The sequence below is a fragment of the Helianthus annuus genome, chromosome 16, assembly GCF_002127325.2.
Source record: "Helianthus annuus cultivar XRQ/B chromosome 16, HanXRQr2.0-SUNRISE, whole genome shotgun sequence".
NCBI classification, from domain to species: domain Eukaryota; kingdom Viridiplantae; phylum Streptophyta; class Magnoliopsida; order Asterales; family Asteraceae; genus Helianthus; species Helianthus annuus.
The window spans coordinates 480,356-502,414 of NC_035448.2; the positions used below are offsets into that span (position 1 = coordinate 480,356).

A 22,059-nucleotide genomic window follows, 5' to 3' on the forward strand; every position below is an offset into this window, starting at 1 on the left:
AGCCAGGTGAAACCGGCTTATATAGAAGCTAACATCATCGTTCTTGTTTCCGAGGGTATTCTATGACGTTTGTCCATTTTTTAATGGCCAAAAATATTTCAAATTAAATATGATAAACTTTAGCATCTAGTGTTAGGATATACGGCATAGCATATTCCAACAATCCAACTTTATTGGTAAGTAACAAACCTTATATGTTTCTAGTGATCCATGTGTGTAAGGGGAGGCGGGGCGGTCCGTGATGGACCTCCCACCACGCGTTATTGTATCACGCACACCGCCGCCGCTGCCTTCATCACGCGTTGAATTGAAAACGCGTTGAGATGATAACGCGTTGATTTCTTTTGTTTTGCAGAGATTGTTTTGTCGTTTATGTAATTGAATTAATAGAAGTTTGATGAAAAGTGCAAATTAGCCCCTCAACTTTTGTTAGCTATTTTTAAATAGCTATTTTCTATCACTAGTGACCACCCCCACTACAATTCTATCACTAGTGATAGAATAGTGGCTGATGACATGGCAGGAGATGATTGGATATTGTGAGTGATAGAATTCTATCATTAGTGACCACCCCCCTCCCCTAACATACTTGCTTGTTGTGTATGAAGTGGTGTACAAAGTGTTTAGGTTGATGCACCTTTGAGCTCTTTGGTAAAATGAACCTCCTTGGTTTGGTTTAGTTCTTTAGTCAAGTAGTCCCCTTGCACTTCAAATCATAAACAGCTGTGCTTTTAAGACTACTACCTAAATCTAGATGTGGACTCTTATTAAGGTTCTGATAGAAGAAACTAGTTTTTATTATAATATTATTACCGGTTATATAGAATATTTTGTGTGTGTTAAAAGTTTTATCCTATTTGTCTCAAATGATAATGAACTGGACAGCTGCTTCTGTGAAAAGGGAAATAAAAGGTCAGATGTCTTGATTACATATTTATGTAATTTCTTAGTATCAGAATAGTTTATATAGTTGTGATTTGTTAACAGCAACGTGTCTGGTTGTATAGAGTTTGTTATAAAAGTTGTGACGCTTTAGGCAAATCCCATGTTATGTCCACAAGAGAGATAATACTGATACATAAAGAATATCTGATCTCAGACACCACCAATGCGTTTTGGGCACATTGGTTGTGGATGAGAGAACTCCACAGTTAAGCGCGCTTGGGCGGGTGTAAATTGAGTATGTGTGACTCCTGTGAAGTTTCCACTTGGGCAAAGTTTACTAAATGAGTAAATCAGTCGATCCCCATGTCGCATGTCCTAGATGTTCTCCAAAATGCTAGGATAGGAATGAAATATAAACATCGTTACCTCCGTGCATAAGTCATATTTGCTGATGCATCAACTCTCCACCTCCACCAAATTTGAAAGAGTCAGTGTCTTACTTTAACAGTCAAATAAAGTAATATTCAACGTTAAAACCTATGTTGCTAGAACGCGCCTGCATGACTTAAATACTGGATCATGAAGAAGGGGCTGTTTGGTAGCATCTGAATGACATTAAGAGGCTACCTCTTAATAAAATCATTTAATAGTTTAACAAAGATAATGCAGAAGAATGTGACATGTGATGGTTTACTATTCAGATGTTACCTCTTATCCAGCCAGACATAAGGTTACCTCTTATTCATTCAGACATAAGGGCCACAAATGATTTCATTAAGAGACAGCCTCTGAATGGATTAAGAGGCTACCTAACAGCCCCTAAATCTAAAAAGTTGATGTTACAGGATGTGCGCTTATTTTATAATTAGTCTATTATGCTTTAGCCTTAAGATGCTTTTACTTGTATACTGTAGCCATATTAGTCTACTACATTGTTGGGGAAAAGTAATTTATATATTGAGAAAAAAAAAACCATATGGTCTTTGGTCTAGTGATATGCCAAAATTATAAATCCTAGGTAAGTTGTCACCCTGTCAATTAAATAAATAAAGTACACAACTATATAATATTTTTAGATCCTTGGTTCTAGCTAGGTTTATTGCCGAAATGTTAAAATGCCATATGCATATGGACGAAAGGCATTGTTGTGCATTGGGTCCCACTGATGTAAACAAGAATAATGCATATATACTTTGTCTGTTTTCTGCTTGGCCTGTATCTATTTCTCCTTCCTTCTTACTCCTGCAATCTGTGCATGACCTACTCTGGAGTTCATAGATATTTTCTTGGACCTTGTAGTAAAGTTTATAGATGTTCCTTTGATCTTAAAACAAGTAGATATTTTGATCTATAAGGTTTATCTTTTATAGTGATATTGAATTGAATGCGTAAACGGTAAAATGTTTGTCTGGTCGTTTAGGACCTAAGGACTTATGTATGAATGACCACTAGTACACAACTCATTTGTTGGTGCTATGGGTTGTTTTTTGATGATGGGGTTCCATAAACAACCGCATCTTTATATTTAATTTCCACCAAACAAAATTTGACTAGTGTTATGAAACCACTGTGAAATCTATATTGAATCTTTAATCTATATATTCCATATGATACAAATGTGATCCATCTAAATAACAACATACAATAGTATATATAACGTACGTGTGTTAATTGTCAAAACATTTATGAGAGGTTAACTACCAAGGCAGTTACAACAGTTATGATAGGTTAAATGCCAAGGCAGTTACAAAGGGTGTTTTGTATATCTGTTTTATGACACTCCCCCTCAGATATACATACTGTTCACTATACATTATTAACAACATTCTTCAGGATGATGTTGAATCGATACTTCAGGATCTATATGATAAACTGATACTACAGGACCAGTTATGCTGCCTCGTTAAAAACCTTGCTAAGAAAAACCCAATGGGACAAAACTTAGCCAAGGAAAAGAGTACAGCGTGTATAATGCTCCCCCTCAATTCAACTAACGTCTTTTAATCTACGAAGCCCGATCTTATGTGAGAACTGTTCGAAACTGCTTCTAGGTAAAGATTTTGTGAACATGTCAGCTAATTTTTCACTTGATTTGATCTGGCGAACATCAATTTCCCCTTCTTTCTGCAAGTCATATGTTGAGAAGAACTTTGGTGAGATGTACTTTGTTTGATCACCCTTGATGTAACCTTCTTTGATCTGAGCTATGCAAGCAGCATTGTCTTCATAAATAATTGTCGGGTACTTCTTGATCCGTTCTAATCCGCATGCTTCTTGTATGTAATTAATCATTGATCTCAACCACACGCATTCTCGACCAGCATCATATATTTCTATTAATTCGGCATGATTTGATGATGTTGCTGTAAGTGTTTGCTTAGTCGATTTCCAAGAAATTGTTGTGCCACCGTATGTGAATACATAACCTGTCTGAGATTTTGCTTTGTGAGGATCTGATAGATATCTGGCATCAGCATACCCAATAAGTTGGGACTCTTGATCCTTTTGATAGAAAAGACCTAAGTCTTGTGTCCCGCAAATATACCGGAATATATGTTTTACACCATTCCAGTGTCTACGTGTTGGATTCGAACTGTATCTCGCTAGTACATGAACTTCAAATGCAATGTCAGGTCTTGTGTTATTTGCGAGGTACATAAGGGCACCGATCGCGCTTAAGTACGGTACTTCCGGACCAAGTACTTCTTCGCCTTTTTCTTGAGGGCGATACGGATCCTTGTGTGGATCTAGCGGTCGGACAACCATAGGTACGCTAAACGGATGCGCTTTATCCATGTTGAAACGTACTAACATCTTCTGGATGTAGTTTGATTGATGGACAAATGTACCATTGCACAGATACTCAAATTGTAGTCCGATGCATAATTTTGTCATACCAAGATCTTTCATTTCAAATTCCTTCTTTAACAACTGAGCAGCTTTCTCTATCTCTTCAGGAGATCCGATGATGTTGATATCATCAACATAGACTGCTATTATAGTGAAATTTGAGAGTGATCTTTTAATAAAAACACATGGACTGATTACATCAGACTTGTATCCTTCTTTTTCGAGATATTCACTAAGTCGATTGTACCACATACGACCAGACTGTTTGAGACCATATAAAGATCTATGGAGCTTTATAGAACACATATCTCGAGGTGTTGATTTTAATGCTTCAAGCAATTTTAATCCTTTAGGGATTTTCATGTAGATGTCATTTTCAAGTGTCCCGTATAAGTATGCGGTGACGACATCCATTAGTCTCATATGAAGTCCTTCAGAGATTGTGAGGCCGATTAGGAACCTAAGGGTTATCGCATCCACTACAGGGGAATACGTTTCCTCATAATCAACTCCTGGGATTTGGGAAAACCCTTGCGCTACAAGTCGAGCCTTATATCGTACAATCTCATTCTTTTCATTTCTCTTTATTACAAATACCCATTTATAACCTACTGGTTTGACGTCTATGGGTGTTCGGACTACAGGTCCGAAAACATGTCGCTTTTCGAGCGAATTCAATTCGGCGTTTATGGCTTCTTGCCATCTTGGCCAATCATTTCTATGCATGCACTCTTCCAAAGTTTTAGGTATGTAATCATTTTCATTGATTACATCCGTTGCTATAGCATATGCGAATATATCAACACGTGTTTTATTCCGGTTCCACATTGTACTATCTTGTACATAATTAATAGAGATCTCATTTTCGTTCGGTACCGGTGTTTCTTCTGAAACTTCATTTTCCTCTGGAATTATAGTTGTCTCTTCTGGGACATTTACCTCTACCGGGGTTTCATTTATAACCTTTTGTGAGTTTTCACCAACTGCGTTACTTTGCTCTTTCCGTTTCCGTGGGTTTTTGTCTTTGGAACCGATTGGCCTCCCACGCTTTCGTTGTATAGTAATCGCTTCTGGGATTACTTCAATTCGAGCAGGTGCATTTGATGCTGGTACATGTGACTTTGTCACTCTATTCGTGTCTGTGAATGCATCTGGTAATTCATTCGCTATTCTTTGCAAATGTATAATCTTTTGGACTTCATATTCACATTGACCACTTCGGGGGTCGAGATTTGATAGCAATGATGCATTCCACGTTATTTCTTGTGTTACCAGTCTTTCTTTGTCTTTATCTCCCCCTAAGACTGGGAACATTGTTTCATCAAAATGACAATCAGCATACCGTGCTGTAAACATGTCTCCGGTCATTGGTTCTAAGTATTTAATAATGGACGGGGAGTTAAAACCAATATAGATACCCAGTCTTCTTTAGGGTCCCATTGTAGTACGTTGCGGTGGCGGTATTGGTACGTATACCGCACAACCAAAAATTCTAAGGTGGGACAAACTTGGTTCTCGTCCGGAGACCAGTTGCAATGGGGAGTATTCATGATCAGCAGTTGGTCTCAATCTAATCAGTGCAGTAGCATGCAAAATAGCATGTCCCCATGCAGAAGATGGTAGTTTACATCTCATTAAAAGTGGTCTAGCGATTATTTGTAATCGTTTAATTAAAGATTCAGCTAAACCGTTTTGTGTGTGAACATGAGGTACTGAATGTTCAACATTGATCCCGATTGACATACAATAGTCATTAAAAGCTTGAGATGTGTACTCTCCTGCATTATCCATCCGGATGTTTTTAATTTGATTATCCGGGAAATTTGCTCTCAATTGTATGATTTGAGCTAAAAGTCGGGCAAATGTTACATTTCGAGTAGCTAAAAGGCTCACGTGTGACCACCTTGAGGATGCGTCAATTAAGACCAAGAAATAGCGGAATGGTCCACACGGAGGATGAATGGGCCCACAAATATCCCCTTGGATTCTTTCTAAAAATGATGGGGTTTCATGTATCAAATTAGTTTGTGAGGGCCGAGTTATAAGTTTGCCCAGAGAGCATGCTGCACATGATAAGTCTTGTGGTAGCAAAACTTTTAAGTTTTTGAGAAGGTGCCCGGTTGCACTTTTGATTATTTGTCTCATCATTATGCTAACAGGGTGACCTAGACGGTCATGCCATATATTTAATGTGTCTTTATCTAATAGCTTTTGGTTACTCACCATGTATGATTCGATAGGATTGATATTAGTACAATATAATCCAGAGGATAAGGCTTCTAATTGTTCAACAATTGTTTCTTGGTCATTTTTTTTTAAAGTATTCAAGATTATTTTCAGATATTGTTTTTAGGCGGTAACCGTTTTTTCGAATATCTTTAAATCTGAGTAAATTTCTTCTGGATTTACTAGAGTATAATGCATTATCAATAGTTAATTGGGTACCCGAAGATAATGTTATGTGTGCTCTGCCGGAGCCTTCGATAACTACCGCTATCTACTAGACATTCATCACCAATAATAGCTCTGTTGGAGCTGGTATACATATTTCTTCTGGAAATAATAAAACACGTTAAATATAAGAAATTGCATGTTTGAGTATGATAAAAACATCATATAACTTTGAATCAAACATCACTAGGTTTTAAATGAAACATAATATCAGTTTCAACAAAAAAAAACATAGTCTAGAAAGACATTAGATAAGTGGCCGCATTTTCAAATTTTGTAGATGGAGCTTGTTATTTATTATTTTTTTTTCGCGACTAACAAACATGGTATTAGATCAGTATTTACGTTCTCAGTAATACTGCGTCAGGAGCATGTTGGATGAATGGTACGTTGAGAAAATTTTCTCTAACATGTCTTCATCGGTGATTTGTTCACCGCATAATTTAAACTTAGAGGTGATGCGAAAAAGGGCAGAGTTGTACTCACTAACAGTTTTATGATCTTATAGCCTTAAATGAACCATTCATATTGAGTTTTAGAGAGTAAGACCAACTTCAGGTGGTCAAATCTTTCTTGAATGTTTTTCCATAACTCGAGAGGGTTCTCGATAGTACGGTTTTCCCTCTTTAGGTCTTCATAGATTTCAAGTGCAGTGAATTCAAGATTTGATAAGTTCGACATTTTGTCTACGAAGGAAAGAGACATGCGTTTAATAGCAAACATGTGTATATGATAGATACTATAGGAAAACTTCAGGTTCTTTATAATTAGAACTTCGGGTTCTTTATAATTGGTATACTAATAATACTGACATAGTTGTTGTGGTATAATACAGTTGTAACGCAACAACTTTATATATTGATACAATCCAAGTATTTAATTCGATTCAACTATGGTTTAAGCTATTAAATTATTTGAATTTGACAATGAGACAAATTCGTTTGAATATAACTCTATTTAATATTTATCTTTATTTTTTTTTTCTTCACATTTGACATGTAATATTCTAAATACGTTACATCTATTATAATAGTTTTTTTTCTAAACTTTAAAGTTTATTAATATATATATATATAATAAACTTATTAAAAGTTGTGAAGAATCTTTTCATATCACTGCAACATTGATATATCACTCTATTCTATCAGTCTGTCATCATCTGTATTTGTCATTTTTATTTAAAATATAAATTGAACAATTTAGAAAGTCATATTCATTTCCTTCCTAATACATTTAAACTGCTCCACATCTTCCATCTTTAACATTCACACAGTTTCGGAGAAAATAGCCGGCCAACCGCCGTACACCATCGTTCCGCCACTAGTCCTTGTCGACGGTCGACCTCGTTACTCGCCACGCTTGCAGCCGTTGAAACCACGTCGACAACATGGACACCGCAGCCACACAAGTCGAATCCGCCGGTGAGTATAATCGTCGGCCGGAGAATAATTTTCAGGTCAGAATGTTATGTCTTATGTGATGTTGGTTTTTTTTTTCCAGTTGTTTACGGCGGCAGTGACCGCTTGATTCTCTAAATTTGTATTGGTAAGAACGAAACAAAGGAAATACCTATTCCTATTCGTTCTAAAATCCAGAACGACTTGTTCTGGGTATTCGAAAAGGTAGATAAATGAACGTAATTATGTTATTCCAAAGGAGTAAATCTGAACCCACTTCTGAAAATCGTTCGAAAAAATGTGTATCCTTTTATTCCGTGAAAACACAGTTAAGCGTATTAAAAAAAATTCTGGTTACCACTTAGAAAAATCGAATATTGGGATTCATCCTTTGGATATACAAATCTACATGTGATGAAAAATAACATGGAAATATATATTCATCACAGTGCGAAGATGTTGATGATGTGTACCCGGATTATGTTGAACAGAAGATTGTGAATGATAGCAACTTGTGGATGATTGCAGATTGTCGATTAATGTCTACCGGAGAGCAATCGTGCTGATAACGTGTTGTGAAACCACTGTGAAATCTATATTGAATCTTTAATCTATATATTCCATATGATACAAATGTGATCCATCTAAATAACAACATACAATAGTATATATAACGTACGTGTGTTAATTGTCAAAACATTTATGAGAGGTTAACTACCAAGGCAGTTACAACAGTTATGATAGGTTAAATGCCAAGGCAGTTACAAAGGGTGTTTTGTATATCTGTTTTATGACAACTAGCACCATTTGTAATGATTCGCACCTTTAAAAAATAAAATAACCATTTAAAAAAATAAAAAATCAATAATTAACATAACACCATAAAGTCTTGAGAAATCTTCTTCCCCCCAAAATTTTCAGCAAAATTCGTTCTCCCTCCCAAAGTTCCTCCTCGATCCCCTGAACCCAAACCAATCGGCGGCAGCCCTCACGGCTACAAACCCTAATCGGAGCTTGAATTGATCGACAAATAGAGGTGATGTTGCAGTTGTTCCAGCTTTAGGCGGTTGTTCACTCACCACCATTTGTTCGATTTATGAGGTGTGTTCATGCCTTTTCTTTACATTTTCACTAAGATTATTTGTTTATTTCTACAGATTTGGTAATTTCGGGGCTTACAACCTTTAAATTGTTCACATCCTTCGTTATTGTGTTCTAGGGCTTACAAGCATGTAACTCTGGATTTTATGTTTGAATTGTTGATAATTGTTATTATTTCAATTCCAAAGTTCAGGAAGGGCTGGTTGCCTGATTAGGGTTCCGACAACTCCGTGTTGATCTATCCTCAGGTATCTCAACTTCTTCTCTTTTAGTTTCAATTTCTTATATGTTCTATATATCCTATTATTTTTATCCATATCATTCCCTAAAAGAAAAAAAAAATCGGTATCCAAAGATTAGATTGTAGCAATTTTGAAGTAGAAGCTAAGTTCTTATCTCTTTTGGAGGATCGTCTGCAAGCGGTAAGCAACAATCGACCTTAAACTTTCTGATATATAAAGTTTGTAAGCACCGATTTAAGCATGGAATCATCGGTAATATTTTGATTAAGGGGGTTGAACTAAATATACAGAACTTTGTCTCTGTACTTGATTAATATATTTTGGAAAGAGGTTTGATGTATATTTTGGTGGAGGTAATACATCAAAAGAGTCAGATGTGAATTTGGGAGAAAGAAGAAGGTTTGGAAATACTCATGCCATTTAATTTATATGAAACGCAACTATGGTTCATGAACTCCAATAGTTTTATAATTTCTTAGAAGTCTGACTTTGTGGAGATATTATATTTTCACCAAATAAAGATGAATGATTAAGTAACCTTAACAAGTTATCATCATTGTAAGCTTACTAATCCACGTGTTAATGTTTTGTGCACCTCCTTGATAAGCTTGCGTGTGTGTCTTTAATGAATTAACCAGATTGCATTGATAGTTATACTAATTTGATAATGATTATTAACAATTTAAATGGTTATTGATGAATGTTGCTGATGCTAGCAGGCTATAAGTGGCAACATAGCAGTCAAATGTTGATCAATTGACCAGAGGAGTTGAGCGGTCAAGAGGCGGGCAGCCAACAGTGCGTTGGGTGGTTGGGTGAGTCGGTTACTATTCCAAATTACCTGTTAGTTCTAATATTTTATTGAGTCTAAGTTAAATGGTTACTTGATTATGTATGGGCTTGAATATTCATAAGAATGCATTGCTTTGTGTTTCTTTAGATTCTCACATATTTGCAACTATGCTAGTGTCTTTAGCTTCTCACATGTGTTGCTTTCATCTGTTTAGTATGCTTACTTTTCCGCTTATTTACTACGACGTGATTAGAATGGCTAATCAATATTTGATGTGTAGCACTTAACTAGTTAATTTTGTTAATCGTTTACACTTCGTATGTATGTTTGCAGTATATGTTTGGTAAACAAATTAATAACTTCAATTTAATATGTTTTTATATATTTGTTTTTAATATGTTTATATATTTATCTGTGTGTGTGTGTGCGCGAGCGTTAGTTTGTTAGTATAAAACTCGACATCCAGTGGTGTTAAAAGTTTTTGGCGGCACTGACAGTTGTATTGCTGTTCAAAGTCGTAGTGGTGTTGTTAAACATTTGAAATTGGCGGCATTAAACGGTTAACGGTGAAATACTGGAGACCAAAACTTTTTGGCGAGTTCCATCATGGCAAACTACTATACATACTTTTTTTATCTTGGCATAAAAAGTTTTGTAATTGGTTCAGTTTTGTGCCTTTTCAATCTTATTCTACTACTTCATATATGATATATATTATTTCGGTACAAACAATGGTAAGATATATTATTTCGGTACAAACAATGGTAAGATATACTGTCAAACAATATATACTGTCAAAGTAACTTATTTGTTAATATGATTAATCATCGATCTCTTGCTTATCTTAATCAATGGAATATCCTCAAGGATACCTTTTGTTCGTTTTTTTGGATGGTGTTAGTTATAACTTTGATGTGACAATGAGTTGAGATGTGTTAGTTTTACTTTATAATATTATTATGTCTCGTCTTTATTCTTATATGTATTGTAGGGTTGTATTGTATTGTATTGTATAACATAATACCATAATAAGAGATATAAAATTGTATGTTTTGTCTTTGCCTGTAATTTGTGTTGTAGGATTGTAGTGTATAAGATGATACAAATTTATACGTTTCCTCTTTCCATAGTCTATATTGTAATGTGTAACATAATATTGTATAAGATATACATACATACATACAAAATATAAATATTTTTGAGATAAGATGCCAACATTTAAACTGTATAGCCGCTAACCATAAAAGTAATCCTATGTTTGGAAAGTTATTAGTTATCAGTCAAAAGACTGGTGCACCAAATCTATGAGTCTAGCAATAGATTCTTAATGTAGTCTTTTCTCTTTATTTTATAAAAAAAAACTTTATTTGTACATTGTGAACCCAAATCTTGATAGTTAGTTAGTTTCCTTGAGCTGCAAGTTACTTGGATGCTTAGAGTTGTAAGTTCATAAATCCGAAAAACTTGTCAATTGAAGAAGAAAATGTTTTGATATTAAATATCGTAATTATCACAGATGGTTGTTTCCATATGTGCAACATAACAAAGTAACAACAAAACCACATGTTTCTTATATTTGTGCTTTTTGAATCTTGAATCTTTGGGCAGTAGAATATTGGCTGGTGGCCTTGTCCTAGCTAGGTTTCTTTATCAGCAAACAAAGATGAAAATACATTGCTATGCTATCACCTCAGTAGCCGACTGAACACACTCGTCATCCTGTAAGGAGTTAATTGCCATATTCATTAGTCGGCTGCCATACATAAGGTTGAACCAGTCTCATGTCCCATTCTTTGTCACATGCACATTGTAGTATTGACTATTCTATCATCTCAACCATAAATTGGGCATGTCAGCAAAATAGGTTAAGTTGAAGTTGGGTCAAAATGACTATTTTTTATACGGGTCGGGTGTCGTGTGGTAGACCCGAACACTCTTTTTTACATAATATATTTTTCATCTCAAACATTATTAGAACATGCGTAGTGGGGCGTTTTTTTTTTTAAATTGCCCCATCACGCCCAATAACGCCCCTTCCCCACTACACCTGGGCGTTATTGGGCGTTATCTTGCAAAAAAATGCTCCTTGGCGTGGTTTGAAAAACGCCGAATGAGGAAAAGGTTGGCCAATCATATTAGAGATTCCATTTGCTTGGCCAATAAGATTTTTAGGTGTTTTTTTTAATTTTATTTTACTACAAAACATATTGCCCAATAATGCCCCATCTCCACTACACCCATTTTAGAAAACGCCCAATAATACCCTATTGCTGACTGGGCTGCCACATGATACAAAACGCATAAGGGTGAATATTGCCCACTACGCATGGTCTTATATAACATAATACTAATATTGTATTAAGATATAGTATTAGATGCCAAGTTGCCAACATTAAACCTTGCACGCGCTAAACAAGAAAGTATTTCTTTTAATTTAAATATACTACTCTAGGGGAAGGTTCAAATTAAATCATTAGTTATTCTGAATACTCGAAAACAAATTAAAAAAGCTAAAAAAACATAACAATTTTTTTTTGCATACCCATTTTCGCTATTTTTAATATATAAAAAAAAACTTAAAATTTTTTTTAGTGCACATGTGTAATACTACACATGTGTATGTGTACCACACATGTGTATTATTACACATGTGTACTACAATTTTTTTTTTTTGAAAAAAAGTTTTTTTTTTATATAAAAAAACCTGCGATTTTTATAAAAAAAATTGAAAAAAAATTGGTGTGTTTTTAGGCTTTTTTTAGTTAGTTTTCGAGTTTTCACGATAAAAATGATTTTCATTTTAACCTAGTAATAAGATATGAGATGCAACATTAAACAATGCCTCCTTTTTCTCTCTTTTTTAAGAATTGATATTTAAGTAGGTCTTTTCTAAAGGGACTACATATTTGCAAACCAAAATGGCTATTTACACACCAAATCCTACCTTTACCTACGCTGCGTATAGACCTATACGCAGCGTATAAGGTTACACCTCGTCCGTAACGAGTGTACGCCCGTAACGCGCGTCAAAACTGTAACGAGTCCAAAATATATATTATTTTTATTTTTTAGTCGATGTCATCCATAACTAGCGTACGTCCGTAATGCGCGTCGAAACCGTAACGAGTCCAAAGTAAATAATGTTTTTAATTTTTAGTCGATTTCGTCCGTAATGCGCGTCGAATGTGTAACGAGTTAAAAATAAATATTATTTTATTTTTTAATCGATGCCGTCCGTAACGAGCGTACGTCCGTAACGCGCGTCGAAGTCAGATTATTATTTACTGACCGGTCTCCTTTGTGCAGGTATCTTCACCGGCTCATCTCCTCTTCTATCACCGCTCGAAACAAAAGCCGGGAGTGGTGTACGAGTGGTGACCTCTTTTTCCTTTATTGCCACATGTACAAGAGGCCGTGCGCTCTCGCACACGGGTTGGCGCAATACTTCGCCTCCGCATATCATCAGCAGGAGCGCGGATTATTATATGGCGGCACCTACGTTACTGTGATAGCCATGTCGTTTGGCTATCACCCAGAGACTGACCCGCTTTTACGCCCGACAATACAGTCGAAGAGGATAGGGATGTTATCGCTATCCGGAATGAAGATTGTCAAAAGGTTCCCACCTGACAACCGGAAGCGTTTTAAGGGTTCGGACGGCCAGCCCTTCCAGTCGAAGGACCTGCCGGCACAGTTCGAACCGATAGATCCCCCAGCCGTGCCGGAGCAGGTGGTAGTGCATGACTCAGAGATGTACATTCCGAACCCACCACAGCCGCGTGGAACACCCGGGGCGCCTCAGTTCCCGTGACATGTTGGGCTCGGTCCTGCCCCTCACACACGGCGTATCAGCAGCTACGTGAAGACGTTGACCATCTACGTGAGGACGTTGACCGGCTGAAGTATGTGATGGGCTGGGTAGCTGAGGAGTTGCAGGATCGACGACAGCGTGATGGATTACTTCCACGACCCTACATCCCGGCTGCAGCATGGCATCAACATTATCAGCAGCAGTAGCAGCAGCATCAACAGTAGTATGATCCTTTGCCATAGTATTTTATCTTTTGTTATGTATGTACAAACTTATGTTGTATATATCAAACTTAGACAAATATATCATATTCAGTCGTATTGAAACATTATACTATTTTAATTTAAACGGTATAATATGGAAACGGTGTAATTCATTCAAAAGGACCCGGGTATTTCAAAATAATTAACGTTATAAAAATTTAAAACTGCTATAATATTTTAATTTAAACAGTATAGTATGGAAACACGGTAAAATATATTTGAACCGTACCCGAGTAATTTAATACAATTAACGGTATAAAAATCTTGAACGGTATAATATTCAAACCGCACCGAGACTTGGTATAATAATTTAATTTAAACGGAATTGTATTGAAACGATATAATATATTCGAATTGTACCCGGATATTTCAAAATATTTAATGGTTTTAATTTAAACGGTATAGTATGGAAACGGTATAATATATTCGAACCGTACACAAGTATTTAAAAATAATTAACGGTATGATATTTAAACGTTTCTAGCATTCGAACCGCACTAGACGTGGTACAATAATTTAAACGATAACAATATAATATATTCGAACCGTATATACGTTTTCAAAAAAAAAATTGAACGATATATATAAAATTAGTGGTATAACATTAACAGTTATATATTTTAAGCGATTTAACCTTGGAACCGGGTGAGAATTTATACCACAAATACATCAAAATAACCAAACAAAATTCTGATGGGTTATATACGTTGCGTATAGCTCTATACGCAGCGTATATAAACCCTGTTTGTCTGTGCCAATGATTGCTGGGCAGGTTCTGAATTCTAAGCAACTTATACGTTGCGTATAGAGCTATACGCAACGTATATAAACCATAAGTATGCAAATAGGCAGCCTTGGTGTGTGCTTTCTAAAACAAAACCCTTATTAGTTATTAGTACATTTTGAATCATACCCAAATCTTGATAGTAAGTGCTTGTTTGTTTCCTTGAGCTGCAAGTTAATTACGTGTATTTAGAGTTTGAGTTTATAAATCAATTAAAGAAGAAAACGTTTTAGACATAAGTATTGAAGATAATTCAAAGTTTAAATTAATATGTTTATCAAGAAGCCTAGTTAGTCGGTTAGGATAACAATAAGTATTATTTTTATGTTTATTTAGTTTAGAGTTTAAATTACGATTTTTAGTTTCCTATTTTGAGTCAAACTGTAATGCTGCTGCTATATAAAGCAGGTTAAGTTTATGAATGAATTAATTGTTTCAATTTACAATCTTGTTTGTCGAACTTCTGATCCAACAATAATCCATATCATATAGCGCAATTACAGATAGAATGAGATTGTTTCCCTCATAACAAAAGCATGTTTCTTATTTTTGTCTGCAGACCGATTGAACAATAATAATATGTCTCGTCGTCTTTTCTATGGAGGTGATTGCCATCTCCATCAGTTGCAGCCGGCTGCCATGAGGTTGAACCAGTCTCATGTTCCATATATTTTGCCACATGTACCATCTCAACCATATATAAAATGGGTGTGTGGGCTAAATTAATTAACGTCAGGTCTAAGTATGTGATAAGTATACGGACCTGGTGTTGTGTAGTAGACCAGAACACTCTTTTTTCCATAAGTTATATGAATTTTTAACATTCAAAAATTTCAATGTGTGATTAAAAAACTTATTACTAGTCCAATAATGATATGGTTTAAGTAATTATGTATTTAAATAGATCGACTTTATATAATATCAACCCATGCCATCTGACATAAAACTAAAGCCTCGAGTCACGTGTCTTCTTCGGCGTATAGCAAGGAATCTAAAGCCTACAGGATGTGCGATCCTATGTGGTGTTAATTTGAAGATGCGGGATTAGAGTAAAAGTGTAAAATAGTTGAAGGAGCCCGTTTTGTTACTCTGGAATGTGAAGATGAAGATGACCTGCAATGGCATGCAGTGTCAACCTAGCAGGTTGACCCGTTTAATACGTCTAATTTTATATTTTTTTTAAGTTGTGTTTTATGTCAGGATTTAAAATGATTAGGAATTTTATGCCAAAGTTTAAAAGATGAAAGAAAAGAGAAATCAACATCAAGTTTTATAGTTTACACGTAAGTATTTGTATTTTATGTTGTATATTTGTAATTTTAGAGTATTAATAGGCAAAATATAAAATAAATTTTCGTGTGAACCGTCTTGTTTGCGAGTCCGTGAAACTTTGTGTGGTGTTAGCTTGATCGGGTCATGTGTTTGACATGATGCGAGGTTCGTGTCGTGTGTGGGTCAAATTTTTTGTTCAAAACATGAACATGGCCCATTAAACACTTCTGAACCACTAACCCAACTTTTCATCCAAAACATAAATTTTATCATTTCCGTTTGAAAAAGTCTTGATGTTTGATGGTGTGAATTATCTGAACTGCCACTATACATTGACATTGTTAATGTACTCCCAACATTGTGGACAGGTTAAAAACTTAAAACTAAAAATACTTGTGAATTTGATACTACCGGACCATAGTTACAAACACAACCAAAGCTAACATGAAATTAGCGAAAGAAACGCCATCCTGAGACGATTATTGGCACAAAGAAGGACGACACGCAACGCAAGCTAGCAACAAAATAGCCGAGGAAACACCATCATCTTCAAAACAAGAAGTACTTCTTTTGAACTTGGGTGTGTTGCTTTTGTTGCATTGCATTACTATTTGTTTTCTTCTAAAACTCTGACTTTTCTTCCTTTGTTGTTGCCTCTTCTTCATCACTCCCTCCACCTTTGAAACCATCTTCTCTCCGTGTCAAAGTTGAAATATATATATATTTGTGATTGTGCATGAAAAACAACCTTAGAATGGGCCTTGTATATATAGTCATTGTGAAAGAATAAATGCCCTCTCTTTCTATGTGATTCACTTTAATACCCTTTTGGGCCACCACCCTGTAGAAATCTTCTTTTCTCTTTTTGTTTTTTTAACACTTGGTACAAATGTCATCATTTACTGATTTACAAAGATATAGCAGGCCAAATGGAGAAGCTAGGTTTTTCTTTTATTTTTTTGTTTTGTTTTGTCATTTTTAAAGTGACTGTTGGTTTAAAACTGGACAAGTATAGACAGAAACTGGAACAAAAGAGAATTCAAATTACAAATTCGAATATGGTTTTTTGAATCCTCTTATCGGGTTAGCATCTTAACCGAATTCAAATTTGTGATTTTTGAACCCGAATATCCGAATTCAGATTATATAAATTTTAATTTGTTATACATATATTTTTATTTATTTACATTATTTGTTCTTTTATCAAGATTCGAATAACCCGAAATCTGATTTGATGAAGTTTTGGTAAATAACATCTCATGCGTTTGTCTATTTAGTAATTTCTAATAATAATTTAGTTAAAGAAATTACAGATATAAAGGTGGTATTTAACACTATGTTATAAAGGGTGTGACTATGAGTAGTTGCTTTTTAACCGCCAGCTACATATTTGAAAGGATATCCCACCAAAATTGAATGAAGATAGCAAAAGCATATGAGAAGCTGTTAAAAAAGGAAAGACAAAGCATCATGACACTTGTTACCCCTTCTATTTCAAATTTTCCCACACTCATCACTATAGTTTTAAACTATATATATCCACATATAAAACAAATCAAAATTTAAACAAAAGTTAAAAAAAAAAGTTTCATGATGAACATACTCATTATCATCTTCTTGTTACGATTAGAAGCATATAATATTTTTCTTGTGTAACTTGTGATGGCATTAGGAATGTCATTTTGTCATTATTGTATCTAATAATCCTTATAAACGCATGGTAAAACGAAGAAAGAAGATAAAAACAGATAGAAGGATATGGACACATATTATTGTCTCCTCAATATAGAATGAACAGAAAGAATTGGACATGTGAAACTAGAGATTACTCCGATCAATAGTGGGTTCATAAATTTTTGTTTACGACACCATTTTTTGATATTCAGATGTTCAAAAAGCTCTATATTGGTTCAGGCTAGGACATGTCACCGAATTTAACCAAAATTCCAATAATAAGATACAATTTAGGATCAACATGTACTCATATGATAATCACATAAATAATATCCCAATTCAAGTCATACCAAAAGACTTAAAACAACTTTAAAATCCTCTACTTCTTTTTTTTTTTGTTAGACTTATGATAGATACTGAAAATCTTATTCAATTGGAACAAGAACAAACACAATAGTTGGCCGGATTCGAGAGGGGCTAGTCTCCTAAATTCTGATCAGAGGTCACAATACAAATAAAGTATCCAAGACGTCTTATTCTTACCTTAAACAACTTATTTAAAGACACAAAATACTACGTAACTGCCCATTAACATGCCCCAACATTACATCAATTTCCCCCTTGATTAAAGTTGTAGTTCATTGGGTCTTTTGACTGGGTTAGAACTGCAATTAATTGAGTCATTTGACTGGGTCACGGGTCTAGGATCATCAGCAGGAAATGGGTTAATTTGACCCGTTAGGTCAGTTGGATATGTATCAATACATCACGCCCAGAAAACCGACTTGCCCTCAAGTCGATTTGATGAAAATTGATCTGTCCCAATCATTAGTTGTTCCTTGAACGGTTCGATGGAGAGATGGTGGCAAGTAGAAAAGTTGCGAGCTTCTTACTGGCCAGTGTCGAAAACACAACTTTGTGCCATCCCGTACTGATTTGACAGGTCATTGTGACACCCAGTTGAAGTTGGTGGTGATGTGTTGGCGGTACATGAGTTGTTGGAAATTTAGTCCCTTGTATGGGCGTGGTTGTAAAGAACACGGGAAAGGGTACTCGTAGAACTGGTTTGATTGTTGGTGATTATGGAGTTTTGTTTGTGGGCACAGTGAGGCGTGGAGAGGTGTAGGCAGCAGTGTGGTTTGGTTGCAATTCAACAATAATATGTAGTGGTGTGGCAGAAGCAGGTGGTAGAGATGCTACTGTTGGGGGTTGTACTAGAGGAGATGGTGGTACAGAGGCGGAAAATGGTGGTGAGGTTGGTATATCCCCTTGACCAGATCTGTCAATAGGCCTTGAGGTTCATCCTCAGTTTCTAAATTATGTTTGGGATGAGCAATGTGGGCAGGGACGATAGAATCAACCGCTGGACTAGGTTGTACCAGGATAGCGGATGTTCCATACATCTGGGCCTTTATTGTTTCAATATCATTCTTCATGATACCATTAAGCAAGTTCTTCCGGCACCTCCAACTTGACGTTTAGTTTGTGCTGGCACACTTTGTTAACAGATTACTAACTCTGTTAGTTTCTGATCCTACGTGTCACTACCTTGCTTACGTGGACATGATTACATGGCGATTACGTGGCACATATAAGAACCTTTGGTAGCAACCTGGTATTTCTTTCAAAGTTATCACTTTTCTTTTTCTCTCTCTCTAACCTTCCACCCACCACCACTAACCCGCAACACCCCTCCCCACCACATACCACCCCTTTCTCCATTGCCACCACCTTGCTACCACCGCCACCATCAGTCGACCCACCCCTTTCTCTCTTTACCACCGCCACCCTCAACCTACATTGCCACCACCTTGCTACCGCTACCACCACCACCATCAGCCTCCACTGCCACCGCCGATACCTTCCATCACTACGAAAACTATAAGAAACCGAACCGCCACCCCTTCATCATCTACGACAACCGCCGCCCTTTCATCATCTACAACAACCATCGCCCCATCATCTACAACAGCCACTGCTCAAGAGTAGGAAACGAGTCAGATTTGTCGAGATTTTGTTGAAATCGTGTTAGCTTTGTTAGTTCTTGTTGAAATCGACGGCGATGACGGAAGCAACAAAATTCGGGCCAGTCTTTAATTGTTGAAATTGGTTGTTGTTGAAATCGTGTCAGCTTTGTTAGTTCTTGTTGAAATCGACGGCGATGACAGAAACAACAAAATTCGGGCCAGTCTTTAATTGTTGAAACCGGTTACTGAGGAGGAACTGACGGTGATGATTAACGAGATCGATGCGGATAGTGACGGAAGCATAAGTTTTGAGGAGTTCAGTGTGATAAGTGCGGCGTTTGGTCCGCCGTCGTGTGACGATGAGTTGAGAGGTGCGTTTGAGGTGTTTGATGCAGATCACGGCGATTTGATAGCGGCGGAGGAGTTGTATGAGGTGTTTAAGTTGATTGGAGATGGACGGTGCACGTTAGAGGAGTGCAGGCGTATGATAAGTGGTGTTGATAAGAATAGGGATAGGGTTGTCTGTTTTGAGGACTTTGTGGTTATGATGGAACAGAAGAGATGATGAGAGATGTGCCGCGTAATTAAAATATACACATAAGTGTAACACCACGTAAAAACGTGTCCAATTATGTAAAGACACGTGTCCTAAACTATAAATATGTAAAAATTTGAGTTTGAAGGACTAAAGTTGACAAACGATGAAAATATGTATCCGAAAGGACTAAAAGTGTCAACATGCCAAAACTGTGCCTCTGAATGACCATACACGAAGAATATATTCTTAAATGAGTAATTATTTGGATATAAGAAGCCGTTTATGAAAATAATCGAAAGATTTTAAACTACCGGGGTTAAACGTGTCAACATGTAAATTCTTACCTCTGAGTGACCTTTTAACGAACCCGAGGCTTCGTAGCATTCAAATATACTCTCAAGAATAAGTGATATCAGTTTCACGAAGTTTCGAGATCGTTATGTATTATTTCCAAGATTAAGGGTTAAAAGCGTCAATGTTATGAGACTTATGAATTCGGTGATCATTTAACGAAACCGGGCCTAACGGAGTTGGTTACACTCCCATGATCCTTCATGAACTAACTACAAGGGCCTTTTGTGCCTAAAATAAGGTTAAATAAAGTTACAAAGGACCAGGGACTAAAACTGCCAAAGCTGAAACATTTTTAACCTGAACACAAGGTCGTCGCGGGGCGCGTAGACCCCCTTTGAATCCTATGCGGCCCGCGAAGGATGCCTAGTTCAGAAAAGAGTTGCCAGCTGCAGGTTTCTACTGTTACACCGCCTCAAACACTTCCAAATCGATTCCATGAGCTTGTTGACAGTTTTATAATACCACTAGGACACATGGGATGATCCTAAACATCCCCATAACACCTGTGATGATCTTTGATCATGGCATTCAAGTATAAATAGGCCTTGTGATACACTAGTTCATTTGCTCATATCATTCAAATCTTCTCCACTCTTAACTCTGGAGGTTCCTGACCAAAAAGGGAGCTCATTCTTGTAGAAAAGATTGTTAGGACCCTTTGTAAGTGTCTTAGCCCCCTCTTTAGTTCAGTTTTATAATTTAAAAACCGAAAAGTCAAAGTTATCGTAAACTGACTTTGACCTTCAGTTTAAACTCAAATGGTCCAGCCATTATTCGAGATGAATGTGGTTATGTGACCATAATTAGATAGGTCACCTCCTTATTAATTCGTTTGCTTAGTCAATTGTCGGGTCAAACTATTTAGTTAAAAAAGTCAAACTGGACAGAATTGTAAGTAATAATCAAAACTAATAATGCAGAGGTTATAAATTATATTTTATCACTCTAATAACTTAGTAGTTATTATTAGAACATGTTTAAACATGTTCAACCCGACAATTCTGAGTTTAGGGTCGGTTCGCAACCGAAAGTCGCAAAAGCTTGACTTTTGCTTTGACTTTCAGTTCTGACCTGATTGAGCTTAATTCTCCTATGTTTTAAGCTTCCATTAGGACCATATTAAGCTGTAGTATAACCCTCGTATTCTGAATTATATGCTCATATCCGTTATTATGCTTATAAATGCCCGTTATGCCCTTATGTTATATAAACGAGATTTTTGAATATGTGAGAGGACAAAAAACTTGATTACTGATATATAAGTATGTCAAATAAATTTGACATCAGTTTCTGGTCTCAAACTAAAGTTATGCAAGATATCGTAAATTGAAACTATTTATTAATTAAATTGCACTATCTTGCATAAGGCATGTTTAAACATAGATTTTGATCCAAAACTCATTGCCTACTGTTAAGATATTATTTTTAGGGATTTATGGAATATTGGGTCAAATTATAAACTGATCATAACATAGAGTTCTTGTATAAATTCCTTAATTGACGATAATGCCCTTTTAACTAATAAAATGAGATTTACACGTGATTAGCATACCAAACCTTTTTCTACTAACTTGATATGAAAAATAAAATATATTAAGCATACAAGGTTGGTCAAAATCTCAGAAACACATAAACATCCTAAATATCGTCAATTATCGACTTTTACGCTAATTAGGT

At 36.0% G+C, this 22,059-nt stretch overlaps 1 long non-coding RNA gene across 2 annotated transcripts; it reads left to right on the forward strand.

The window, feature by feature from the left end:
• Positions 1 to 7,381: 7,381 nt before the first annotated feature.
• LOC110918037 lies at positions 7,382 to 13,760 on the forward strand. Of its 2 annotated transcripts, none has more exons than XR_004884620.1 (4): positions 7,382 to 7,642; positions 8,033 to 8,684; positions 8,873 to 9,741; positions 13,026 to 13,760. It is a non-coding gene; the product is annotated as an uncharacterized LOC110918037 (long non-coding RNA). The 2 variants fall into 2 exon arrangements; XR_004884619.1 differs by having other exon boundaries at positions 8,878 to 9,741.
• The last annotated feature ends 8,299 nt before the right edge of the window (positions 13,761 to 22,059 follow it).